Source organism: Diabrotica undecimpunctata, chromosome 9 (genome assembly GCF_040954645.1).
Source record: "Diabrotica undecimpunctata isolate CICGRU chromosome 9, icDiaUnde3, whole genome shotgun sequence".
NCBI lineage: Eukaryota > Metazoa > Arthropoda > Insecta > Coleoptera > Chrysomelidae > Diabrotica > Diabrotica undecimpunctata.
The window spans coordinates 110,469,376-110,497,162 of NC_092811.1; the positions used below are offsets into that span (position 1 = coordinate 110,469,376).

Below are 27,787 nucleotides of genomic sequence, written 5' to 3' on the forward strand. Positions count from 1 at the left end.
TGTACTTTTTGTCATTTTAAAGGTGCAAAAGGGCCAATTAAGTATTTGACAGAGATTGATTTGCAAGAGATTGCGGAAAATTTGTCTGATTTTGACGAAGATATTGTTGATTATAGTGATTCAGGTGAAGAACAAGATATTATTGAAAATGATAATTACAACAGCAAATCGGAACTATCTGGTAACGATGATAACGATGATATATGTCCGTTACAGGAGCTAGACGATGGTGATTACCAATTTTATATAGGCAAGGATGAACCAACAATTTGGAAAAGTACCACAATAGCTTATGGCAATAAAACCAGAGCAAAAAATATTATGAAAGAAGTTCCTCGACCAAAAGGTAATGCAAAAAACATATTGAATCCATTAGATTCGTTTCTTTTATTGATAACTCCAGCTATGATTGACAGTATTGTTACTTGCACTAATATATATATCAACAACAGAAGAGCAAATAATTTATCTTGCCAGAGAGACAGAAATTGCAAATTAACCTCTCGTAATAAAATAAAAGCTTTGTTTGGGATCTTATTTATTCTTGCAGTAAAAAAAAAGGAAATCATGGAAACGTTCAAAAAATATGGGCAAAGGACGGAGCCGGTATGATACGGACTACAGCTGCATTTGGTTACAAAAGATTCCTCTTTTTCCTTCGTGCTCTTCGTTTCGATGATGTTGGGACACGAAAAGATCGCGAACAAAATGATAAATTAGCTGCTATTAGAAGTACAGAGACTTTCTGAATAATTGTATGAGTAATTACTGTTTGGGAAAATACGTCACTATACAGGGTGTTTCAAAAAAGGTAACCCCGTCTCTAGGGTAGGTAAAAAACTGAAAAATAATTGGGGTTTGCTTAGTAAAAAATTTTTGTAACGCTATCCGTTTTCAAGATACAGGGCGTTGAAGAAAAAAAAATTTTACGCATTTTTTACGATTTTGCCTAAACTACTGGCAACATTGTAATGAAATTTTATACGAATATGTTTTGGAAGCTGATACATCCCATGAATTTGTTTGTATATCTGATTCTCATAGAGGGCGCTAGTTACACGGATCGTACTAAGTATTAGTCAATATAACTTTTTTAAGAGTATAATTATTAATCAAAATTTCAAGTAAACTTAAACATCATTCAATTTTGCACGAAAAAGGTACTCTTGGTAAAACTCGATACTGTGTACCGTTTTCGGAATATTTTGATTTGAAAATTATGAAGTAATAATTGATGCTGGTATAAAATAGTTAGTAATTAAACAAAACTCACAAGAAGAAAATTAAATTAATGACTAAGAACATAAAATAAAATTCAATTACAGTAAGTGTTCAAAATGCCCTCCGTTTTTGCGAATACACAAGTCTATTCTTTTTTCTAAAGATTCCATTAATCTTCTAAACGGTAGGGGATCAGCTATGATGTCATTAAATTGACGTTGAATTCTTTCTTCCAATTCTTGGCGTGAATTTACCTCTGTAGCATAGACTTTTTCCTTAATATACGACCAAACTGCGTAGTCCAAAAGGTTAAAATCGCATGACCGAGGAGGCCAATGAATCGGAGCTTCTGCACCTCTACCAATCCATCGATTCGGAAAATGATTACACAACCAATTACGACACCTTCTATCAAAGTGTGGTGGAGCTCCATCGTGCATAAAAAATAAAGGTCTTCGATCGTTTAGCGTTAAATCTTCTAATATCTCGAATAAGGAATTGTTTAAAAAATCAAGATACATATCACCATTTAAATTTCCAGGTAGAATATGATAACCTGTTAATTTGTTACCTAAAGTTGCTGCCCAAACATTAAGTTTAAATGAGTGTTGGTAATGTGATACCCTTTTGACTTGTGGATTCTCATCACACCAGTAGTGTGCATTATGGGAGTTAAACATACCTTGTCGCGTAAAGGTGGTCTCGTCCGTAAAAAGAATGCGTTTTAAAAAATTTGGATTGTGGGCTGTCCTTTGTTGCAATGTTTCACAAAAATCCACTCTAACCGGTAGATCATCTGGCAAGAGCTCTTGGACTTGTCTGTAATGATAAGGATGTAATTGCTGTTTTTTCAGTATCCGCCAAGTACTTGAAGAAGAAGTAGTTGTTTGTCTTGCCATATTCCTTACGCTAACTGTTGGATCTTGATCAAGTAAATTTAAAATATTATTTTCTTTATTAATTGTTCTTGTTGTTCTTGGTCTACCAGAATTTATTTTATTTGGTCTCATATTCCCAGTTTCTCGACAACGTCGTTCAACGGCTCTAAATGTTTTTTTACTTGGTAAGTTTCTTCTAGGAAACTTTTCTGCATAACGTGTCACAGCTGCACTAGAACATCCTAAACATTCGCCTAAGGTTAATAATATGTCAGTGACGTCAGTGTATTCAACATTTGAGTACATTTTGATTTGATTTTACAAATAACAAGCTTTCAAAACTCGAATTATTGTTGATTTATTGTCATAACAATCAATAAATGTCAGATTTCCATGGCACACTTGGAGAAAATAGAGGTATACCTATTAGAACTTTTTATTACTACAAGCATCAATTATTACTTCATAATTTTCAAATCAAAATATTCCGAAAACGGTACACAGTATCGAGTTTTACCAAGAGTACCTTTTTCGTGTAAAATTGAATGATGTTTAAGTTTACTTGAAATTTTGATTAATAATTATACTCTTAAAAAAGTTATATTGACTAATACTTAGTACGATCCGTGTAACTAGCGCCCTCTATGAGAATCAGATATGAAAACAAATTCGTGGGATGTATCAGCTTCCAAAACATATTCGTATAAAATTTCATTACAATGTTGCCAGTAGTTTCGGCAAAATCGTAAAAAATGCGTAATTTTTTTTTCTTCAACGCCCTGTATCTTGAAAACGGATGGCGTTATAAAAATTTTTTAGTAAGCAAACCCCAATTATTTTTCCAGTTTTTTTCCTACCCTAGAAACAAGGTTACCTTTTTTTGAAACAACCTGTAGATGAAATGCTTCACCCTTATAGAGGACGATGTGGCTTTGCACAATACATGCCACAAAAGCCAGCCAAATATGGCATTAAACTGTATGCACTTTGCGATATCAGGTCTTACTATACATGGAATTTCGAGATATATTGTGGAATACAAAAAAACGGACCGTACAAATGTTCAGTTAAAACATTCGATATAGTACAGCGTTTAGTTTCTCCCATAAAAAAACTCCAAAAGAAATATAGCTATGGATAATTATTATACTAGATATCCTTTAGTTGATTATCTCATGCAAAATGGCCTGACAGTTATTGGCACCTTGAAGAAAAACAAAAAAGAACTTCCTCGCCAATTTCTTCCGAATAAACTGCGAGCTATTGGATCTTCAATATTCGGGTTTCAAGATAATATCGAGCAAGTGAAAACATTCAAATACTTGGGAATGATGGTGAATGACCAATGGGATCCTCAACAAGAAATAAAATGCCGTACCGAACAAGCAAGACAAGCTTTTCTTAAATTTAAACCGCTACTTTGTAACCGCAATCTGTCCTTCAATCTCCGTTACAGAATGGTTAAGTGCTATGTATGGTCCATATTGTTATACGGCATGGAGACATGGACGTTGAAAATATCTTCCATTAACAAGTTGGAAGCCTTCGAAATGTGGACCTTGCGAAGAATGTTCCGCATACCATGGACAGATAGGGTGAGAAACGAGGAAGTCCTAAGAAGAGCAAATACTGCAAATACGCAAAATACGCAATCCCTCAACTAATTATCCAAGGAAAGATTGAGGGCAAGAGAGGAGTAGGTCGCAAACAAATGTCGTGGCTGCGAAATATAAAGAACTGGACAGGCGTAACTAACACTGGCGAACTTTTGCATGCCGCAAAAGACAGACGTCTGACCTTAAGATAATTCGCCAACGCACTATAGGTGCACGGCACCATAAGAAGAAGAAGAAGATAATATGTCCCTAGTTTCATATGTTCCTAAAAGAAATAAAGCTGTAGTATTGCTCTCTACCATGATCGATACAGACGAAATAGACGAAGATACAGGAAAACCAGTAATGGTTTTAGAATACAATAAAACAAAAAGTGGCGTCGATACGGTTGATCAAAAATGTGCTTCCTACACGACACAAAGAATTACCAGAAGATGGCCATTAGCAATATTTTTTTGCATACTAGATTTAGCTGGAATACATTCCGAAGTTATTTATAATTGCACTAAGCCGAATATGTCGCCACAAAGAAGGAGACAATTCTTACTTGAATTAAGTTTCTCCCTGATGAGGGATCATTTAGAAGAGTGGACGGTGCCATATATGCAATGCGCATAAAAACAATAAAACAACCGTTTTAATTTTTTAAATTATTCGTTTAAAACTTGTTAAATAAAGTTTTCTTTAAAAAAACGTGTTTTGGTAACATGAACCCATTATATTGAATATATTTACGATAATAAGTATTCCATATTTTTCTCCATGAGCGTATAACTTATTAATGTACACTGATAAAAGAAAGTATATGGTAGACCTCCTTCATCTGCTTTTATTTTAAATTATAAGTCGTGCTTGATATTGTTTATGATTTTAAATCCTCCTTTCCACTAAATATTAGAGCTAAATCTTACGTGTACTGTTTCAAAGAAAACATAAGTCCATGAAATTTATTGTTTCCTAGAACAGAGTTCTAACGTATTTATCAAGCAAAATATGCGAATTTCCTCAACCTCTACAGGAGCGATACTTTCCCGATTTTCCAAACCATTCCGTTTCGCAATGTACACTCGAGTCTGCATTAAATTTAAAAAATATTCGGTACGTGAAAATGTGGGCCAGTAATTCCTAATTCTATGGTGATTTATTGCATCACCCTACTTCATGTAAAATTTAATAACGGCTGTGGTGGCTGGTAACGGCAATTTGAAGTTCAGGCGGACGAGCAGTAGTTCAGAATCGGATATCGGAAACTGGAAGCCGGAGGATTTAGTGCCAAACGATGTTTTGGATATAAATAGTGGCAAATTGGGATATGATTGGTTCGTAAATTGTTGCCTGTTGGATCACAAAGATATCTATAAAATGAGTAACGCAAATATTTCAAGAAATATTTGTTACTAGTACTGTATCGTATAAGTCGTTATCTGTATTTCTCCAAGGAATATTTTGTCATCTAAGCATTTTTACGTTTATCATTTATTCAGATCAACAGCCTCATTTTGGTATCAGGGAAGCAGAAGCTAATTTTTTTTGATGCTCTAATTTCAAAAATGTCTATTTTTTCCGTATCAACTCTAGTTTTTAAGATAGCTTTGAAGACAAGCTAATATTGATCGTTTATAGAAAAGAAAAGTTTTAATGTAAGTAGTTGTAGATATATAAGTAAAAAAAATATAAATTTAGCCAAAATATGAATTAAGGCATTATGAGTGTGGCAGTCCAGTGGGACACGCGTCCCACTACTTCTAGTACTTCTATACACGCGTTCATACATCGTTTGCTGTATATAAACATTTGACCTGTAATAGGAGTATAGTAAATGAATGATTGTATCAATATTTTAATGAAAATATATATTTTTATTTTTATATATGTATAAAAGGAGTTGAATGCAAAAAAAAATTTTACACATACTCTGCAGTAAAATTCATTGTTTATTTTGTTAATAATATAAAAATTACAATACAATAAATACACTGCAACATAATTCAATATAATAATACAATATAAATTAAAATGTAATATTCATAAGTATTTAAAACTGCCAATATACATAAACTTACTTTACGAAGATAAAAATAAAAAACCAACAACTCGGATTATGTTGTAAATTTTCATTTTATTTTAAAATTTATGTTTTTTGCGTATATTACATATATTTAATAAGACTAACGTGAGGTTTTTAAATATTTCAAAAATAAAAAAAGGAAATTCATAATTGGGATTCGAACTCACAACCACCAGCGTATGAACCAAACACGTAAACGATTTGCCAATTAGACATGACACTAACGGATATCAAAATTGACAGTTCTCGGTAAAACAGTGATTATTTTGAAATACAAAAGCCTGAAATAATTATAAACGTTTAATTTTAAATAATACAAAATATATCACATAAATAATAATATTAATACATATTATATTATATATAATATTATATATATATATATATATATATATATATATATATATATATATATAAAGAAGTAAACGTTAAATAGTGGGTTTGCAGCAATAAAAAATGAAACGTGTACTCTTTTATTGTCAGCAAATACGTCTGGTTCATTATATATATATATATATATATATATATATATATACAATATTATATATATATATATATATATAAATATATATATATATATATATATATATATAAATATATATATATATATATATATATATATATAATATTATATAATATTAAATACAAAAGTGACATTTTTATTCTCTAGAGAGGAAGAGAGAGAAAATATATCTTCTGTCTCTCTCTTACTCATTATCTTACATATGTAATGGTTTCACAGATTCACTCTCATGCAAATTTCCAACGCCGACCGTGCGTATAGAAGTATAACTTCAAAAATATATACACATATAAAAAAATACGGAGAAAACACACAATAATACAAAAATAAAAAAATACAATATTTGATACTTATCACTAAAGAATTTTTTTTTATATCTACGTCTTTCTAGCATGTGGGTATCCAGAACAATCTTGGACAGTAGTCAACCCTCATATTTTCGCGATTCCATATTCCTTGATATGAAGTTTCCATGATTGTAATGTCCTAATGAACTATTTTATGATGACTGTAGAATGAAAAATATTCAATTTACTTAAGACACAGAAGTGTACTTACATTAAAATCTGGTCAGTAAGACCAATTATCAATTGGTTTCTAACTTAAATTACTAATGAAATCTTAAAATTAGGTGTCTACTCACTTGTATCTTTCCTATTATTTCTAATAACTAGCATTAAATTTAGCATGCATACTCGCACAACACTTTACTCTGCTTTTCACTCACTCATTATACCAGTTCAAAAGGCTTTGTTCTTTTGAGCCTTCTCTCTAGGTTCGTATTGTCGAGGAGCTGGATAGCCTCGACGTTTACAAGATGATGGAATCGTTGTTCATGGCTCCCTGCAAATTTCTTGATTATCTGATTGACGTCTTCCATCTTGAGGTCCCGGTGAAGGTCGTTGTTCCTAACGTACCAAGGCGCATCTACGATGTTCCTCAGCACTTTATTCTGGAATATCTGGATAACTTTGATGTTACTAGGCTTGGCACAGCCCCAGAGTTGGCAGCCATAGGTCCATACTGGTCTTAGTATTTGTTTATAGATTGGAAGTTTATTATTTATGGATAGAGAGGAATGTCTTCCCATTAACCAATACATTTTCTTGATCGTATAATTAAAAACCTTTAAGGATAATGTTCCTCAAATTTTAGCGAACTAGGGATTTTTGATATTTTTTGCGCACATAGAAGAAGATCTTCAAAAGACTCCAACCGATTTATACAGGATTATATTTATATAGGATGTTAGTCTGCAATTTTCACCTATTAAAAACTTCTACACAATAAGAACGACATATTGAAAAATCTAAAGAATAGTACTTTTCATTTTTTCGTCCACTCAACATCTGTTTTAATTATTTGCTCTGTATCCCTACAATACATTTAGGATTTGCGCTGACTGTACTATCTATCTGTACTACTTCCATTCGTTGCTGTTCATCATGAGGTCTTTTTCCATCTCTAAGTCCATGGTATTGACAACTTTAGCTGTGTTGTCCTTTTTTCTGATTTGTGGTCGTCCTGTTAGTCTTCTTTCTTTTTGGATAGACTACTATGCTAGGTTAGGCTATCGGTGATCTGGTTCTCTTTGCATGTAATCTGTTTATTTTAACTTCTGCGTTTTAGCCTCTCTTACAATACTTGGGATACTTGGGTGAACATCACTCAACATTACGTGCATTCTACCACTTTACCCAAGTATACTACAAAGTTTTTGCTTCAGTTTCTCACTTCCTCTCAGTTTAACCTGCACTGACTGTTAGCCTCTTATCTAAACATCTTTCATACTTTGTCTTGGCTAGATTATAGCTCTAATCTAGCTTAGTCTACAAACAAAATGCTTCGCAGTGTCTTCATACCCTCATTAGCAATGATCAGACAAGTCAGTTTTTTTCTTACCAATCATATTTTTTTTAATTAGTGCTGAGATGTATGCTTCAGTTAGCCTTATGTCTCTTACGTCCATCTTCACTGCCTTTCGTTCATTGCTGAATCTATGTCTTAAGTGTTTTCCCTTTTATTTGTTTTTATGTTCAATTATCCGTCCTTATCTCAAGTATTACATTTATCGGTGACACTTCAGACAGCCCTGTCAACACATCTGTAACACATAGTAACCACTGTACACATCTTCTTCTTCTTTCTCTTTATAAGCAATTCTACTTGTTCGTTGGCGGAATAATACCTCTATGGAAGGTTGTCGCTTCATCTTTTGCGCGGAAGTCCGATACTTCTTCTGCCGATCGGTGACTTATCTCTTGCTATTTTGACGACACGGATCTCCTCCATTTTGCTTGTGTGGTTATTCCATTCTTTTTTTCTATTGTGTGTCCATTCATTTATACACTGTATGTTACATTTTCTTCTAATGTCTTCACTTCTATTTCGATCTTTTAGCGTTTTTCTTGTAATAACTCTTCTCAGTACTCTTATCTCTGCCGTTTTCAGTAGCCTTTGCATTGTGGCTGTGTCGGGTCTTGCTTAGTCTTTGCAGACTATCTTAATCTTGGGCTATCAATATTGCGTCTTCTGCATAACACAGTATTTTTATTTCTTTATTGCCCATTCTGTATCCTCTTCCTTTGTTAACGCTTTTGATGATTTTATCCATGATCAAATTGAAGAGCATGGGACTTAATAATCCCCTTGTCTTATTCCGCTGCCTATTTCTATAGGTTCTGTAAGTTGTTCATCTATTCTGACTTCCATTTTGTTGTTTTGGTAGATGTTTTCGATAGTTTTTATAATATTTAGGTGAACTTTTCTATTACACAGAAGATAGATTACATTTGTAAGTCTTACTCTGTCAAACGCTTTCTTTATTTCTCAGTAATTTGTTTTATAACGAATATTGCATTTGAATACGATCTTCCACTATGAAAACCCTGTTGTTCATCTGCTAAACTTATCCTCTGATTTATTAAAACTTGTAAAATTTTAGTTGTAAGTTTTAGCGTAGTATTTAACAAGTTTCTACCTTTGTAATTTTCTGCCTATTTTTATCTCCTTTTTTGAATAGTAGAAATAGTTCGCTCCTTCTCCATTCTTCCGGTATTTTATTGTAGTTTATAATTTTGTTAATTAATGTTGTTAATTGTTGTGTCATTGCTGTTCCACAATATTTCAGTAATTCGTTTGGTATCTCGTCTTGACCTGCTGCTTTTCTGTTGTTCAGATTTTCAAGAGAGATTAGCGAACATCTGTAAAAACAACAAGCCGTATAGCAGAAGACCCGTTGGAAGGCTGTGAAAAGGTTAAAAAATAATGTACAGTCAACAACGAATGAAACAGAATAAGAGGCAGACAAACAGGAGTAATCCTAGGCGCACGAAAAAGAAGAAGAAGAAGATTTTCAAGTATTTTCCGAACTTCCTGTACATTTATATTAAGTGCTTCATTTGTGGTAATTTTTGGTATTTCCGGTTCTAGCGTCGTTTGTTCTTCTTCTGCATAGAGCTTTTTAGATAGTCAATCCACGTATCCTTTTCTATGTGTTTTGGTTCTATTAGTTCTTTTACCTCTTTTGCAGACCGTAAAAATCATGTTCTATTTCTTTCGAAAAGCGTCCCCAGTTCTTATTTTTTTATTTTCTTATAAGTGCATGTGTTTCGTTTCTAATTGTCTTGTAATTATGGTATGATTCTGGTATACTATAGACATAACCACTATAAAACCTAAGAAGTTCTTTGCTCTGGAATCCTCTAATTTTGAAGGCATACCACTCGAGATTAAAAACTTCTATCTATGCATATACTTCAAGATTATTAAACTGCACCACCGAACACAACAAACTTGCTTTCCTTGTACTTGCTCTCAATTCACCAACATTTTTTATCAGTCTTTCTAGGATTTTCCGAGATTTTGCTCTAAATTCAAACTAAGGTAAAGCACACCTTCATTCGCCACAATCTGTACACCCCTACAATGACTTTTAACTCTCTCAGTTTTCACCACCCTACTAACCAAGTCTAAACCAGGATCGAAGATGCCATCGAAAGAATCATAATGCTGAAATGTAATTGAGATAGGCAAATAGCAAGAAATGAAGCTGAACGGTGACATAAAAAATATTGAGGATAAACATAAAAACCTCGAAACTTGATGAAAATTATGACACATGCGAGAAAAGGCACGGCGAATTGAAAAAAAATGACTGATAGTTACATGGAATAGAGAGACTGGGAAGTAAAGAAATAATTAAATTAATGTACCATTGACATGGCAATACACAAGGCGAAGAAGTAGGAAAAATGATCCGCAGCCATTGGAGATTTTATATTAATAGTAAGTGGTGTACCAAGAGATCAGAAACCAAAAAAAGAGCCATTCATAATTAGAAAGGGATATATAGATATAATAGAAGAATGTTTAGATCCAGTAAAGGATAGTCATAGTCAGGATTAGAATAAACCAAAAAGTAGCAGATTAACTAGGGTATAAGCGCCGAAAAAACCAAGAAAGGGACAGAAAAGTTTTATGGGCGTAATTAAGAATGTAGTAGTAAGGAAAGCTATAGAAATAAGTCAGCAGCTAAAAGAAGATGGATGGGAAGACCAAGAAAACGATGTTGCAATTTCTAAAGCTTAGAGAGAATAATAGGCATGCATGCCTATTTGGAACAGTAAGAAAAAAAGAAAGATAGCGGCTAACTGATAAAATACTTTTAAAATAGTCATACGAATGTTGAAGTAAAACAGAATTCGAAGTGTGGGATTATTTTTAAGGTACTCTCACTCATAAAATATTAAATTAACAAGGATCAATATACGCAACCAAAACACATGCACAACTAATAGAAACAAAAGATTAGTTAGATAAAGGTTTACAATAATAATAACCAAGTAACTAGAAAAAATCAACGAAGAATATTAAAAAGAAGTTGGTTTTAATGGAGAAAACAAAAAATTGGAAGAGCTAGGTAAATTGGAAAAGAAAGACATTAGTTAAGCTAAAATTAAAGTGGTATAAACCGACCTCAAGTAACGAAATAATTATAAAAAATAAATACAAAAGATGTTACAATAACTAGAATCGTATCAGCAATTTATTAGCAGATAATTTTATCCTAAAACCGCTTATCATTGACGATCAGAATTATCAATAAAACGAGATAAACTTACTATCGATTTTTATTGTAATCAACAATTTTTAATTCAGTATATTGGTTATACAATGTGAGTAAAGAATTTATATTAAAAATTCTATGGCAGAAATTATAATAATACAGTGGCGGGTACAAATTAATTTCATTAAAATCTTTTTTAAATGGAATAGTTGGTATTATATCGCCAAAATTTATATATATATATATATATATATATATATATATATATATATATATATATATATATATATATATATATATATAATATAAAGCAAATAATATACGCATAAGCATTGGAAAAAACAATGTTTTTCTGTATTTGTGTATGAGATAAAATCTTAGAATTTCATATTGGGGAAATTAGTATTCTAAAATATTTTTTAATATGAGTAATAAAATTGTTTTATTAATAAAATTATCAATATGTAATAAAAAAAAATAAGAATAAACACGAGGAAAGAATTTTTGTGATGGGAGATTTTAACGCAAAGGTTGGCAGAGGCAAGGTGAATGAGATCGTGGGTAACTTCGGCCTAGGAGAGAGAAACGATAGAGGTGATAGACTTATATGCTTTTGCCAGGAATATAACCTGCTATTAAGTAATACACTCTTCAAGCTCCCCAAACGTCGACTTTACACATGGAAATCCCCCGCTGACTCACCTGACAACATCATAAGGAATCAGATAGATTATATAGCAGTACCAACAAGATATAAAAACATGATAAAATCATCAAAAACGTACCCAGGTGCCGATGTTCCTACGGACCACAATCTGTTGGTATGCAGAATGGTCATGAGAGTAAAACGGCTCGAGAAAAGATCTAATTTAAACACAATTGATATTAAGAAACTCACTAACCCAAAAACCGAAATAAAAGTACGAGAACAACTAGGAAAGAAAATAAACGACATTAACGAGAACACGTCGGACATAATAGAGAGATGGGATAAATCGAGGGAAGCAATCCAAACAACATGCGCGACTCTATTAAAGCGTGACAGACGAAAGAAGAACGAATGGATGTCTGATGAGATAATGGATATGATGGATGAAAGACGTAAATTCAAGAATAAAAATGAAGAAAAATACCAGCAGATCCACAAAATCATAAGAACGAAAATTCGAGAAGCCAAAGAAAAATGGTTTTCCAACGAATGCAGGGAAATAGAACAATACGAACGAAAATACGACAGTTACAATATGCACAAAAAAAATAAAATCAATGACAAACAAGAGGAAATTCAATAAGTCACCAAACAGCATAAAAGATGGCGATGGAAATCTTATCTCGGAGCCATCAACGATCTTAGAAACATGGAAATCATACATAGAAAAATTATTTGCATCTGACAGGACTGATGATCACCTATATGGAGAAGGAGAAACAGGACCTTCAATCCTTAAATCGGAGATAGAAGATGCCATTGCAGCACTAAAAAACAATCAGCAGCAGAAGTCAGCAGGTCCGGACAATGTACTGTTGTGAATTTATTAAAAGGTTCAATATTTATAACACTTACGGATTTAATTTATTTCTTTATTTATATTAACTTATCTGACAATAATTTATTATATCCGTACGTAACAAATTCGCGAGCGCGGGGTCTTGAGAATTAACTGTCCCTTCCAAATAAAGTTCCGTTATTATATACCAGTGCCGTTATCTCGAAAAATCCAAAACCTTCGATGGCGAAACGGTAAAGGCAAACTGGATTTCCCTCGCATCGGTTCTGGAAGGTCGCTCAGGTAAATCGAGGCCTCTCGTAAACTCTACAACATATTAGAATAAAAACATGTTTTAAAGGTTAAAACTATGACTCATATTTTTACGTAACATTGCCCCCCTCTCAAAAGATGGTTCCTCCTGGAACCTTGTTGGGACTAGAACTGGAACGGTATGCTGGTATCGGCAACTGGACCCTCTTTTACAACTTCCAGTTGTATAAAAATGACAAGGGACGGTTTTCTCTCCGCACCAGTAACTATGCGGATTGCAACAGACTAACACCTGGACTTCGGTGTCTTTAAAGATCTCCTCCACCATATTTCGGATAACTCTCCAATCTAATTGGCGGCACTCCAACTTTGGCATGGCTAACTTTTGCACGTCCGACTCTAGTACGTGCCCTCTCAATTGAAGTAAGGCTTCCCATACATCTCGGTAGGTAGGTTGGTCACGGGCAGTGTCTTTTGTTACCAGGTAGAAAAGGTAACGTGATGCATCTTGGAGTTTCAAGGTTTTACCGGGAGCTGGCACTTGGCATTGAAGTTCTGCAACTCGACCAAACTTCCTTCGAAAGACGGATGCCAACCCTGGTGCGTCTTTGATACTGGCCGGGATGGTAAGGGCCAGCGAGTAGTCATCGGGGAGCGCGAGTAGATCTTGCTTTTCTTCAGTGGTAATACCATGTCTCGCTTTACCGGTACCTCCATAGGCACCCATGAATTCCTCAAACGTGAGGTCAGACACATCTTGGACTTGGTTTACTTCCACTTCTTCATCTACGTCGTGGTCACCTTCGAAAGATGCCAACCGGTTATGGTGTACTATCATCGGCTTTCCCCTCGGAATCTTGCTTATTCGGTAGATGACATCGTTGATCTTCTCCATGATGAGGTATGGACCTTCCCAAAACTGCTGCAATTTGGGAGAACAACCTTTTCGCTTCTTGGGATTATACAGCCATACTTTGTCGTTCTTCTTAAAGCAACCCTTTTCGGCTTGTGTATCGTACCGTTTCTTCATTCGGTCGCTAGCGATCTGAAGGTGGGAACGGACCAACTCATGTACATCGTCCATTCTTCTTCGTAATTCGATCACATAATCTTCACCTGCTACATCTTCTCCAGGTCGACACCCAAATTCTAGATCACAAGGTAGTCGCATTTCGCGTCCGAATAGGACTCTGGCTGGTGTCTGGCCCGTTGATTCGTTAACAGCAGATCTGTAGGCCATTGTGAAGAACGGAAGGTATTGGTCCCAGTCTCGCTGATGATCGGACACCATCTTTGTCAAATACTTGCCAACTGTCCTATTCATTCGTTCTACCATACCATCCGATTGCGGATGATACGCGGTAGTTCTTGTTTTCTTCATGCCTAGTCTATCACATATTCCTTGGAATAGATCACTTTCGAAGTTCCTGCCTTGGTCACTATGGATCTCCAAAGGCACTCCAAATCGGCTGATATATTCTTGGATCAACTTATCTGCAACGGTGGCGGCCTTCTGGTCTGGAAGTGCGTAAATCTCGACCCACTTAGTGAAGTAATCCATTACTACCAACATGTACTTGCCCCCATTTTCACTTTCTGGATATGGCCCTGCAATGTCCAAAGCTATTCTTTCAAACGGCCTAACTGACGAAGTACTTCGGCTATTCTGCTCTTTGGGATCACCAACTGTCTTCTCTTCTCTGAACCGTCATCATTTTCCAGGACTCGTTTGAGCAAGCCATCTTCGATGATAAATGAGTCCCACTGGGCCCAATACGTCTTAACTACTGAGCATAGGTTTGATATTTCCTGCCAAGGTGGTCGACGGTTTTCCTCTTTCCATTTTCGGATTTTCTGTATAACTGGATCTCTCTCTTGTTCTTCCCTTATCTTAGTAGGCGTCCAGTCGTCGTTGACAATCGTCGTTCTTAGCACTGCTGCTTCCTTGGATTCCGTTTTGTTGCAGTGGGAACACTCTGCTGGGCATGGCCTTCTGGAAAGAGAATCAGCGTTTCTGTGGCTAACTCCGGCCCGGTGCTCAATCTTAAAATCGTATTCTTGGAGTCGTTCGATCCACCTGGCTATCTGACCCTCTGGATTCTTAAACTGCATCAACCACTTAAGGGCGGCATGGTCGGTTCGGATTAGAAACTTTCTGCCATAGAGGTATTGGTAGAAGTGCTCTACTGATTTAACTACTGCTAGAAGTTCTCTTCTCGTGACGCAATAATTCCGCTCAGGTTTTGAAAGGACTTTACTAAAATATCCGAGGACTCGTTCCTGTCCTCCTTGAATCTGAGACAGCACTCCTCCAATTCCCACGTTACTTGCATCCGTATCTAAGATGAACTCTCCTTCTGGCAGTGGATACCACAAAATTGGTGCTGTTATTAAATGCTTTTTCAACGTTTCAAAGGCATTTTGGCAGTCTATATCCCAGCGGTATTCTCTTGCTTCCTCTGTAAGTCGCGTTAATGGCTTAGCGATATCTGCAAACTTCTTAATAAACCTCCGGTAGTAAGTACATAGTCCAAGAAAACTTCTCACTTGATGTTTGTCAGTTGGTTTTGGCCATTCCTTAATGGAATCGATTTTTCCCTTATCCACGGCCACTCCTTCTTTACTGACTATATGACCCAGATAATTGACTTTACCTTGAAATAGCTGGCACTTCTTGGGGTTTAGCATCAATTGGGCAGCTTTAAGTCGATTAAAAACGTTTTCTAAATTCCTCAAATGATCTTCGAATGTCTCCCCCAAGACGATTATGTTATCTAAATAAACCAGGCATGTTTTCCAAGATAACCCTCTCAACACATTTTCCATAAGCCTCTCAAATGTCGCAGGAGCATTACAAAGTCCAAATGGCATAACGTTGAATTGCCACAATCCAGATCCTGTGGTGAAGGCTGTCTTTTCTTTATCGACTGGGTCCATTTCTACCTGCCAGTATCCAGACTTCAAATCTAAAGTAGAAAACAATTTACTTCCAGCCAATGTGTCCAATGTGTCATCGATCCGAGGCAGAGGATAACTATCTTTCTTGGTAACGTTGTTCAGCAAACGGTAATCCACACAGAACCTCGTCGTTCCATCTTTCTTCTTAACCAGGACCACCGGAGAGACCCATGGACTCGTAGAAGGTTCTATCACCCCGTCTTTCTTCATTTCCTGAACAATCGTTTCAGCTTCCTCTCTCTTCGCCTGTGGTAATCGTCGAGCTGTTTGACGAATTGGCTTAGCATTACCAGTATCAATTTTATGCTTAACAACGGTAGTTCTTCCCGTCTTTCCTCCTTTCGGTACGAAAATATCACGATACTGCCGAAGAAATTCCCTTAATTTCCTTTTCTCCATCTGATTTAGAGACTGTCCTGCAACTGCAACCATTTGGTCGAATTTGTCGTTGGAATTATCAGATGTTGTCGCCTGACGAATTATGGATGTCACAGGTACACAAGTTCCTACTTTTGTCTCTTTCTTTATGGTCACTGGGTAGTCGTTGACATTGATAAGTCTCACAGGAATTTCTTTAGCCGAAGTCACCAATTCCTTTCCAATTATGATTCCACGGCCAACCTCATCGTCGTGGTTCCAAGGCTCCATCATAACAGGTCTCCCTTCGTCTACAATTCCCTGTAGTCGCGCTACTATGATCGTTTCGCTTCTCGCAGGCACGACTGTATCTTCTGTAATGGCTGCTTGCACAGTGTTGTCATTATGTGGATGGAGAAATACCTCCTCGTTGCCAACTTTGATTACCTTATTCTTAAAATCCAATTGGAATCCATGCATATTCATTACGTCCATTCCTAATATAACATCCTCTTCGATGTCGGCAACTATAACAGTATGGACAAACTTTTCTGCCCCAATTCCCAATTGTACCTGGATTTCTCCATGAATGTTGGCATTTTCACCTGTAGCGGTCCGAAGTCGTAACCTCGTTGGTAACAGTTTCTTTCGGCTGTTTATAACTGTCGGGCGTATAATGGTTCTGGTCGCTCCGGTATCCACCAAGAACGTATGCTTTTTACCATTTATGTCTCCATCTACATATACACTATCTTCACGACATTTCAAAGAAGCTATTAGTATGAGAGGGTCTTTGGAAAAGTTCTGGGTCGAAGCTGCCCCCCTAAGGCTGACCCGTTCTAGTTTTCCTGATGGTGAGTTTCTTGATTTGCGTCGTACCTAGGGTGCTTACAGGAGCTTCGTACGTGTCCTATTTCGCCACAATTCCAGCATCTGATGGTCTTCGTTTTCTTGTATGTCATGCTTTTCATCATATTAACGAGCTGGTCAAGTTTATCTTCATCTCCTTCCTCTTTTACAGTCCTAACTTTACTGTACCCGCCAGAGGCCTGCGTAGCTGACTCGTATTCGAGGGCGGCGGATAGGACATCAACCAGCGTCTTGTGACGAGCTAATCGCAGTGTTCTCTGCATTTCATGATCACGAAGACCATCAATAAACGTTTGAACGGCCAATTTTTCCATCATGTCTTCGGGAGCTGTTGGATAAGCATATCGTACTAATCTGGCAATATCTACCTCATATTCTTGAAGAGCCTCATCTTTCTTCTGTCTACGATTTTTAAGCTGTGACTGATATACATGCTCCAAATGTTCGTGGCCATATCGCATATTTAACCTCTTCTTCAGTTGTTCGAAATCATCGGTCTCCTCTACGGCTATGGTCTGAAGCACATCTAAGGCATCTCCTCGAAGGGCGATAGTCAGGTTTACAGCCTTTTCTTTTTCAGACCATCCATTTGCTCTTGCGGCTGATTCGAACTGTTTCATGTAGTTGTTCCATGATGATTTTCCGTCGAAAGTTGGGACTTTAACATGAATAGAACCTCCACTTCCTTCAAATTTCGGCCGTGTCTCCAACTTAAATTTCGTCTCGTCTTCTTTTATCTCCACTGTAATCGGATTGTTACCTCTCTCTGCTGTCCCTGTTTCCTCCATCTTCCTTTCCATCTCTTTCCATATCTTTTCTTCGAAGGCTAACATATCGGCAGCAACTTGGTTTTTTAATGAAGATATTCTATCGTCCAGGGCAGACATCTCAGAAGTGACTTTAGAGATTTCCGAAGAGATGTTAGCAGAGACTTTGCTTTCCAGCGAAGAAATCTCGTTAGAAACTTTGTCTTCCAACGAAGCGATGTCTCCGGAAACTTTGGCTACATCACCAGAAACCTTGGCTACATCAGAAGAAACTTTCGAAATATCGTCAGAAACTTTGTTCTCTAATGATGCGATGTCACCAGAAACTTTGGCTACATCAGAAGAAACTTTCGAAATCGACGAGAGGACAGCATCTTCAAATATATAAGTCTCTGGATCTAGTCCTTCTTCTAGCAAAGCGTTCTTTAGTCGTTGGACTAACTCCGCCTTTTTTCCGGTAAAAGCTAATTCTCTGTCTTCGAGATGTCTTCTTAAATTAGTCACTGTCAGCTCATAAATCGTAGCCATTTTCACAATTTATTTTATATTCACTTGTATTATTATTATAAGTCTAATTTATGTTCGATCTCACTCTGACACCATTTGTTGTGAATTTATTAAAAGGTTCAATATTTATAACACTTACGGATTTAATTTATTTCTTTATTTATATTAACTTATCTGACAATAATTTATTATATCCGTACGTAACAAATTCGCGAGCGCGGGGTCTTGAGAATTAACTGTCCCTTCCAAATAAAGTTCCGTTATTATATACCAGTGCCGTTAATCTCGAAAAATCCAAAACCTTCGATGGCGAAACGGTAAAGGCAAACTGGATTTCCCTCGCATCGGTTCTGGAAGGTCGCTCAGGTAAATCGAGGCCTCTCGTAAACTCTACAACATATTAGAATAAAAACATGTTTTAAAGGTTAAAACTATGACTCATATTTTTACGTAACAGTACCCTGCGAAATATTAAAGATCCTATGTAAATCAGACAAACAGTTCCTTGATAATCTAGTTGAACTTTTTAACAACATATATAATAGCGGTAAAATCCCGGAGAACTGGCTGCAGTCAACATTTATTACAATCCCGAAGAAACCAAAGGCCCAGATCTGTGATGACTACCGGCTTATAAGCTTGATTAATCATGTCACTAAAGCGTTCACTAAGATCATTCATAGAAGAATATATGATAAATGTGAGTCAAATATTGATAGATCGCAGTTTGGCTTTCGGAAAGCACTTGGAACTAGAGAAGCAATTTTCGCTCTCCAGGTGCTTATACAGCGGTGTAGAGACGTTGATAAGGACGTGTATTTGTGCTTTGTGGATTTTAGAAAAGCATTTGACAATGTCAATCATGAACAATTGATAGATATTCTTCGAAAGACAGGTATTGACGACAAGGACATTCGAATTGTGGCAAACCTATACTGGGGTCAAACAGCAAGAGCAAAAATTGGCAACGAACTCACTAAAAGTGTGCAGATCAAAAGAGGTGTCCGTCTGGGTTGTATATTATCCCCACTCCTATTCAATATTTATTCCGAAGAAATATTTAATAAATGTATGGAAAATGCAAATGAGGGCATAAAAATAAACGGCGAGTTAACAAACAATATAAGATATGCCGACGACACGGTGATCCTTGCCAGTACCATAGACGAATTACAGCAGGTAATGGAAAGAGTTTATTCAGTTAGTGAGGAATACGGCCTGAGCCTCAACTTCAAGAAGACAAAGTGGATGCTGATAAGCAGGAAGCAACAGCCTGCTCGACAGTTACGGATAAGTAACATACTAATTGACCATGTAGAATCTTATGTGTACCTTGGCACCAACGTAAATGCAAAATGGGAACAGGCCACAGAAATTAAGGCGAGAATAGAACGAGCTAGAGCAGCATTTAGCAATATGAAAAAGCTCCTCATAAGCAGGGATTTGTCTCTTCCCCTAAAACTACGTCTAGTTAAATGCTACATTTTTCCGATCTTACTGTATGGTGTGGAGGCCTGGACGCTGACGGAGACGCTCACGAGAAAACTAGAAGCATTCGAAATGTGGGTGTACCGACGCATTCTTCGTATATCCTGGACCGAACATGTCACCAACACAGAGGTAATCCAAAGAATCGGAAAGGAGAAAGAAATCGTGAATACAATTAAACAAAGAAAGCTTGAATATCTAGGCCACATATTGAGACACGATAAGTACCGTCTACTGCAATTGATTGTCCAGGGAAAAATAGACAGTAAGCGAGGGCCAGGCAGGAGAAGACACTCGTGGCTCCAAAATCTGAGGAAGTGGTTCGGGCTCACATCGGTCGAACTATTCAGAAGCGCCGCAAATAAGATCAGAATTGCCATGTTAATAGTCAACGTTCGCAACGGACAGGGCACTTGAAGAAGAAGAAGAAAGAATTTTTATTTAATAAAAAAAAATAATGCTTATTTAGGTTAAATATTTAGGAATAACAGATACATGTATTGTATTTCACATAAACACACAAACCATGGAAGAAAAAATATGCGAAGTGGGGTTATCAGTGAGAAAGAAATTAAACAAGGACTAGAAAATAGAGACACGCCGTATTTTTTTGTTTTCTCACATATTTTTATAATATGAACCTATAGCGTTAAGCAGGTATGCCTAGGTATGGCAAGAGAGATGGTACAGGAACTCGTTGTGGCTACAAAAAGTGTAGGTTTAAATATAAATATCTCGAAAACAAAAATCATGACCAATTTGGTACCCAACCAGAACATCAGTAGCGGTGGGAAAGAAATAGAACTCGTAGATAGATATAAATACCTGGGACATGAAATTATGATTGGCAGGGACAACCAGACTCATGAACTGAAGAGAAGAATCGGCCTTGGGTGCGCAGCATTTGGAAAACTGAGAGAAACTTTTAAAAGTGAGCTACCCACATGCCTAAAGAGAAAGGTATTTGATCAGTGCGTCCTCCCAGTCTTGACGTACGGAGCAGAAACACTTACCTTAACAATAGCAGCAGCTACCAAACGCAGAGAAGAATGGAGCGGTCCATGTTAGGAATAACTCTGGAGACACAATAACCAACGAAGACATCAGGAGAAGAACCGGAGTGACTGACATTATCGAGAAGATAGCCAGACTAAAATGGAAATGGGCAGGACACATAGCCATAATGACAGATGGGCGATGGACAAAGAGGTTATTGGAATGGAGGCCAAGGGAAGACAAGAGAAGCGTCGGTCGACCACCTACAAGATGGACTGACGATTTAAGAAGACTCAATAAAAACTGGATAAGAGCGGCGCAAGATAGACGGGGTTGGAAACATGAGGAAGAGGCCTATGTTCAGCAGTGGACTCTTGAGGCTGGATGATGATGATAGTGTTAAGATTAAGGTTCACCTATAGTGTTAGAGAAATCTATTAGGTAAAAATAAAAAATAAGAAAGATTTGCTAAATATTTTGAAAATATAATAAACGCAGAGGATTAGGATTAAAGCGAAATGAAAATACCAAATATAGCGAATAAACCAATTATGAAGAAGGTAATTGTAACTGTAGTAAAAAACTTGAAAAAAACGACAAGGTACTTGGTGAATATGGTATCACTGCTGAGTTACTATATTAAGTATGAATAAAAAAATAAATACTTAAGCAGTGGAAAGAAGCTATCCTATACCCAATACATTAAAACATCCTTAAAAGGTAGTGTGCTAGTATATTCCTTTTCCATGGTAAATAATATGTTCTGAAAATGTAGGTACTTACAATAAAAAGTTATTTGACTGATCTTATTCGTAAATATAATATAACTAACGATAAATTTAATACAGAAAAGTTGCCAAAAATTAGTAGAGTAGATCTTAAGATTTTAATATTTGCGTTTATTTAATTAATAAGTTGACTTACGGATATTGACTACATTTATTATTATGGTCAATATTATTTTGTAACATGATAAGTTATTAAATTTAAATAATTTTTACTACCAAACGTTTTTATTTTAATCTTTGATATTGTATTATGTGTCAAAAACCAGATTTTAGTTATTCTTTTTTAAATATCTACAAAACGAAACATGCTATAACGATTTCTTAACTGGAAATCAAAACATCAAATAAATTTAATTTTAAAGAAAAACTGAATTATTCGCAACAAAACAAGTCCTATGCTAGGTATATACCTGGTATATACCTAGCTGCTAGGTCTACTAGCTATACCTGCTAGGTCTTACCAAAAGAAAAAATTGTAATATTTTTTACTAAATGCAATACTAATATACGGGGTGTTTCATTTAGCCCTTTCAGGACGACACCTATTTGCTCTTGCAACACCAGACAGATGGCAGTTTTTAGCGTGCCTTGTGGGCGGATGGCACATATATCGGTCAGAATAAAAAAATTAACACGTTATGTTTAATAACTGTTTATTTAGTAAAGACAGACATATTTTTTAATGTAAGGAATGTTTTATATATGTAGCTTTTATTTAAAAACTTTAAAAAAATATTTTCTTTTTAATTTTTTGGTAGAAAACTGCATTTTGTTTTAAATTTTCTTTAGTATGGTATGCCTCGAAGCATGGAATTACACACAAACTTAGATCACATTATTTACACATGTATCTCGATACCTTGCGTATTTCGTCTGTTTCTTTTGCATGCGAACATACAACACATCTTCTGGAAGCAGTTTTTGTCCTTTCGGTTGCTGGAACAAATGAAGGAAAATGCTTTTCCTTTAATCTGGATATATCCGCTGATATGGATCTGAAATTTTTCACTTGATATTCATATCTGAAATTTAAAAAAGCTATAATGTATGTAAATAACGACTGAAAAACAAAAACTTACCTTTTAAAAATCTGTTGTATAAGACTCAGTTGAAATTTGGTAAGCGGTATTGGCATAGTCTGGTTTTTCAAGAACATAGCGTGGGCATTAGTACACAGATATCTACTGTGTAAAAAAATAATTATTTGTACCATTTTGTGGTCTTCCTCATGCAATCAATTCTACTTATCATCATGTCAGAGCGGTCGACTGACCTCATTTCATTATTGTACTTAATAATTCAATCAATTTTGTCAAGAAAAATTATTTTATTTTCATGCATTGTTGTTATCATCATAACATCTCTTCGGTTTTCCATTTAAACACCAAACAAATGTCAGCATTTCTCCTTTATTCATTTTTTCTTGCAAAGAAGGCATGTGAAGCCTTTTAGATCTAATAGTCCCACAAGAATTTGTTTTATGTTCATACAAATAATGTGACAAGATTAGACTGCTATAAAAATTGTCAGTAAACAGTGAGTGACCTTTGTTTAGATATTGTTTCATAAGCTGAGCCACAACATTTCCAGTGGCACCCAAGCCTTTAATAGTTTCGTCGGTAGAATATGTATTCTTTCAAACATAAACAATAAAATTCAGAACAAAACCAGTCTCGCGGTCACATATAACATAAAGTTTTATACCAAAACAGTGTCGTATTGTTTAAAATGGAGTATTCCCTTAAATAATATCATACTCTCATCAATAACGAGGTTTTCTAAGGGCCAGAATTGTGACTCAAATCTTTGTTTTATTTTTGTCAAAACCTCTTTTATTTTATACAAGCGATCTCCAGCTTCTGCATGTTCATTGTTAGAGAAATGCACGAGTTATGGTCTGGGTTAAATAATACTGAAAATCCTTTAACGCATAAGCAAATAAAAAAGAAACAATATTTTGTCTGGAACTAATTGAATATATATTAGCTTACTGATAACAACTGCATATTATTACCATTTGAGTTGTAAAAATTTTTTATTGTAAAATATGCACTAATAAGTATGGAATTATTTTTAAACAACCAACATAAATGCTATTTTCTGACCTTCGCAATTTCATACATGAGTCAAACTTCTACGAAATGTTTGCTTGCTATATAAAACTTTTGATTTTATCGTTTTCTAGTAATTATTCTTTGTAGAAGACATAATCTTACTAAAAATCGTTAGTATCCAAGTTGTATTCGGAGATGTAACCTCGACTCTAATGTCGTCAATTATTTGGGTAAACACATTTTTATCATTGTGTAACAAAAACAATATTAGTTCGAATGTGTTAGTGCTTTCGACATCAAGAATCTAACTAGAATATAGAAAACTAAAAGTGTAAATGGAATAATGTAAAACGTTTCATTAAATGTACATAATTTTTGCATGGTAAGTCTGAGAATAGTTTTGTAATTTTAAGTAGAAAAAGCTTCTGGAGGCTGTGCAACTTGTAGACGTTCATTGGTTGGTTTATATCAAAATGTCGCACTAGTTTCTTATGTATCTAAACCATGATTAATTAAGACCTATAGGTTTGCTCAATAAAATGTTTTTAAAAGATTATCTTTGTTGCCTCTTAAAAGAGTACATAAATATGAGTCCTTTCGCTGTTTATCGATAGTTAGAAGCTCTCTTGGGCTATTAGCTTTTTTTACCACTTCGTTTGTAATATTGTCGACCTATGGAATTTTAAGCAACATTCTAAAACACCACATTTCGAACGGTTCAATACGGTTTAGCGATGTTACTTTAAGTAGCGAAATCTCGCTACCGTACATTATGCCTGTTGTTTGTTGATCTTATGGCTCATCCATAGTTATACCAGGTCCTGTCAGTACTTCTTTAATTTCAAGATCGAGCCTTTCATCACTCAACAGTTCCTTAGTGTACTCTTTCCATCTGTCTATTTTAACCAAGTCAGTGATAATAAGTTTGCCGTCTCTATCAACGATGTTATTTGTATGTTTTTTGTAGTGACCCGTTACTTCTTTTATTTTTTTATACTTATTAAATGCAGCATATTTTTCTTCTTCTTCTTCTTCAGATGCAAATCCACTAATGGATGTTAGCGATCACATTTTCCATTAATTCTCTATTTCTTGCAATACGTATCAGAGATTGTATGTCATTAATCCCTGTCCATTGCCTTATGTTTCGGAGCCAGGACATTTTCTTGCGTCCCATTCCTCTTTTGCCTTCAATTTTACCTTCGATTATAAGTTGGAGGAACTGGTATTTTTCATTTCGCATGATGTGACCTAGATACGCCGTTTTCCTTTTCTTAATGGTTTCGAAAAGTTGGCGTTCTTAGTTTATTATTTTAAGGACATCTATATTTGTGATTTTCGCTGTGCATGGTATTTTTAGGATATGGCGATAGAGCCACATTTCGAAAGCTTCTAATCTGTTTATATCCCTCGTTTTGAGTGTCCAGCCCTCTACGCCATATAGCAGCACTGACCACACGTAGCACTTACTAAACCTTAGTCTCAGTTGAAGATCGAACTCTGAACAAGTCAGTGCCTTCTTGAATTTTACGAAAGCTTGTCGAGCTTGCTCAATGCGACATTTTACTTCCCTGTCCGATGCCGTCTTCAAAAATCCACGATCCCAGGTATTTAAATTTACTCACTCTTTCAATGGACTTAGTTAGTATTCAGTGTTATGGTGGAGTTTTCAAGTGCATCCAAGTTTCTGGAGATGACCATAAATTTGGTTTTTTTGGTATTAATCTCTAATCCCATTCGCTTATTGTATTCTCCGATTATAGTGACAAGTTGTTGAAGATCGACTATGTTGTCACAAATTAAGACACCATCATCAGCATATCGTATGTTGTTGATCAATACTCCATTTACTTTGATTCCCATCTTTGCATCCTCCAAAGACTCTTGAAATATGGCTTCCGAATAAATGTTAAATAAAAGAGGGGAAAGCACACATCCCTGTCGAACGTCCCTTCTTATATGTATGGGTTTGGATATAGAGTTGTCTATTTTTAACTGTGCCGTTTGATGCCAGTACAAGTTTTCAATGCATCTTATGTCTTTTTGGTCTATATCAACTTTCTTGAGGATCTGCATTAACTTGTGGTGTTGGACACGATCAAACGCTTTTTGGTAATCTAAAAAGCCTAGGAACACATCCTTCTTCTGATCGTAACAATTTTGGACCAGCACCTGTGTTGCTACTATTGCTTCTCGTGTTCCTAAACCTTGCCTAAACCCGAACTGGGAGTCACTGATGTCCCATTCACATTTTTTGTATAATCTTTGATGTAGTATTTTTAAGAATATCTTTAAAGTGTGACTCATCAGGCTAATGAGTCTGAATATTTTTCTTATATATCCTATATCTTTTTCATTAAGACCAATCTCCCTTAACGCTTGTAATAATACATCATGTCGTACATTGTCAAAAGCCTTTTATTAATAGATAAATCGAATAAAGACATCCTTTGGATATAACATTTCTGCACCAATACCAGCATGTAAAAAGGGCTTCCCGTGTTGTCATATAGTTTTTAAAACCAAACTAAGTGTCTAATGTTCTCTCTTTACGTTTGTTATAAATACGCTTATAAATTACTTTTACGAACTTTTTAGTTATTTGTTCTTCTGTTTCTGACACGATTTCCACCCCTTCCCTTCCTTGCATTTGCTACTATTTCGGAATCGATCCAATTCTGGATCGAATCCGTCCATTTTTTATGATGTAGTGTTAATCCTGCCTCGCATAGAGCCGAAAAGGGTGTCTCTCCATCTCTCATTATTGAGACTTGTTGGATTTCGGTGAGATATCCCCTCAGCTCCACCGAGACAGGTAGTGTGGTATACACCGTTTCGTCTTCCTGAAAGGGTTCCATAGGGAACTTCGAACCGGTGTATACATTAGTTGTAGCAATGCAAGAAGGAGTGGTTTTTCCTGTCGACGAAGGTGACACATCCGACTGTTTGTTCAATATATGAATTGAACTAGAAGCTGGCATTATCCCTTTAGATGTGCTAGGAATCTGCGAATTGTGTATGCCCGGAGCCGACGATAAATGAAGATGCGGTATTACCTCCTGTACGGGTGATGATCCACCTACAAAGGAGTCGCTACTAACGTCGCCAGACTTACCTGTCGCTTTCGTAGACACAGTTTTCTTTACAATGTTTTTACCTTTATAAGGTTTATTTCGTATAATTTTGCCCGGTTGTTTATCATCTTGATGTCCAGTTTCCTTGCGAGTCTCATCCCGTTTTTGCTGCCGAAGATCGTCAATTGGTTGTTCATCCTGGATTATTGGTGTCGAATTGGGTGGATCTTCGTCGTTTCTGCTTACTCCTCGTTCTTCGGAGTGGTTTTCTTCAGTTGATACAGGAGTATTTGTATACACTGCTCGACAATTGTTGTTCTGATTGTCGAGTGAACTTTGATTGGTAGAGTTCCTTGATTCATTTAATAGAGAAGTTGCTAGTATTTCTCTTTCGAGTTGTAAGTATGGTGCATACTTTTCTTTGTTATTTTTTCGTATAACTTGCACCACACCCATCGACAGCCCTGTGATTTTTACTAATTCATTCAGGAACCGGGTTTTAGGAGGTTTTCTGTGCGTAAGCCGTGCTTCTGCTTCTGCTTCTGCAATTATCTGCCAATTTGACAACACATGGGAAAGTCTCTTCCTGGCAGCTTCCTCCTCAAGTTCCCGTTGAAACTCTATGGGATGAGCTTTCCGTTCGTGCTGACGGGTTCCTGGGTAGGTCTTTAATGTCATGGAACAGTAATTGCAGGATTTTCTGGGTTCCGGTTCCTGAGTGGGCAAAATTATATCCTCCTCTCCGGTGTTTTGAGAGGTTGTGTCCATTTCTGGATGATACATAGGTGTTACTA

The 27,787-nt window shown here is 35.9% G+C and overlaps 1 protein-coding gene across 2 annotated transcripts in view; it reads left to right on the forward strand.

Annotated features, from left to right (window-relative positions):
- The window catches only part of LOC140450398 (uncharacterized), a 76,757-nt gene that overhangs the window by 1,466 nt on the left and 47,504 nt on the right, over positions 1-27,787 (forward strand). Inside the window, exon 1 of one of the 2 annotated variants that reach the window (XM_072544004.1) lies at positions 24,094-24,301. The exons of the other annotated variant lie outside the window; for it this stretch is intronic. The gene's annotated coding sequence lies outside the window, so the exon portion shown is untranslated. Of the gene's footprint in view, positions 1-24,093; positions 24,302-27,787 lie in introns of those variants that run through there. 2 annotated transcript variants of the gene reach the window in all.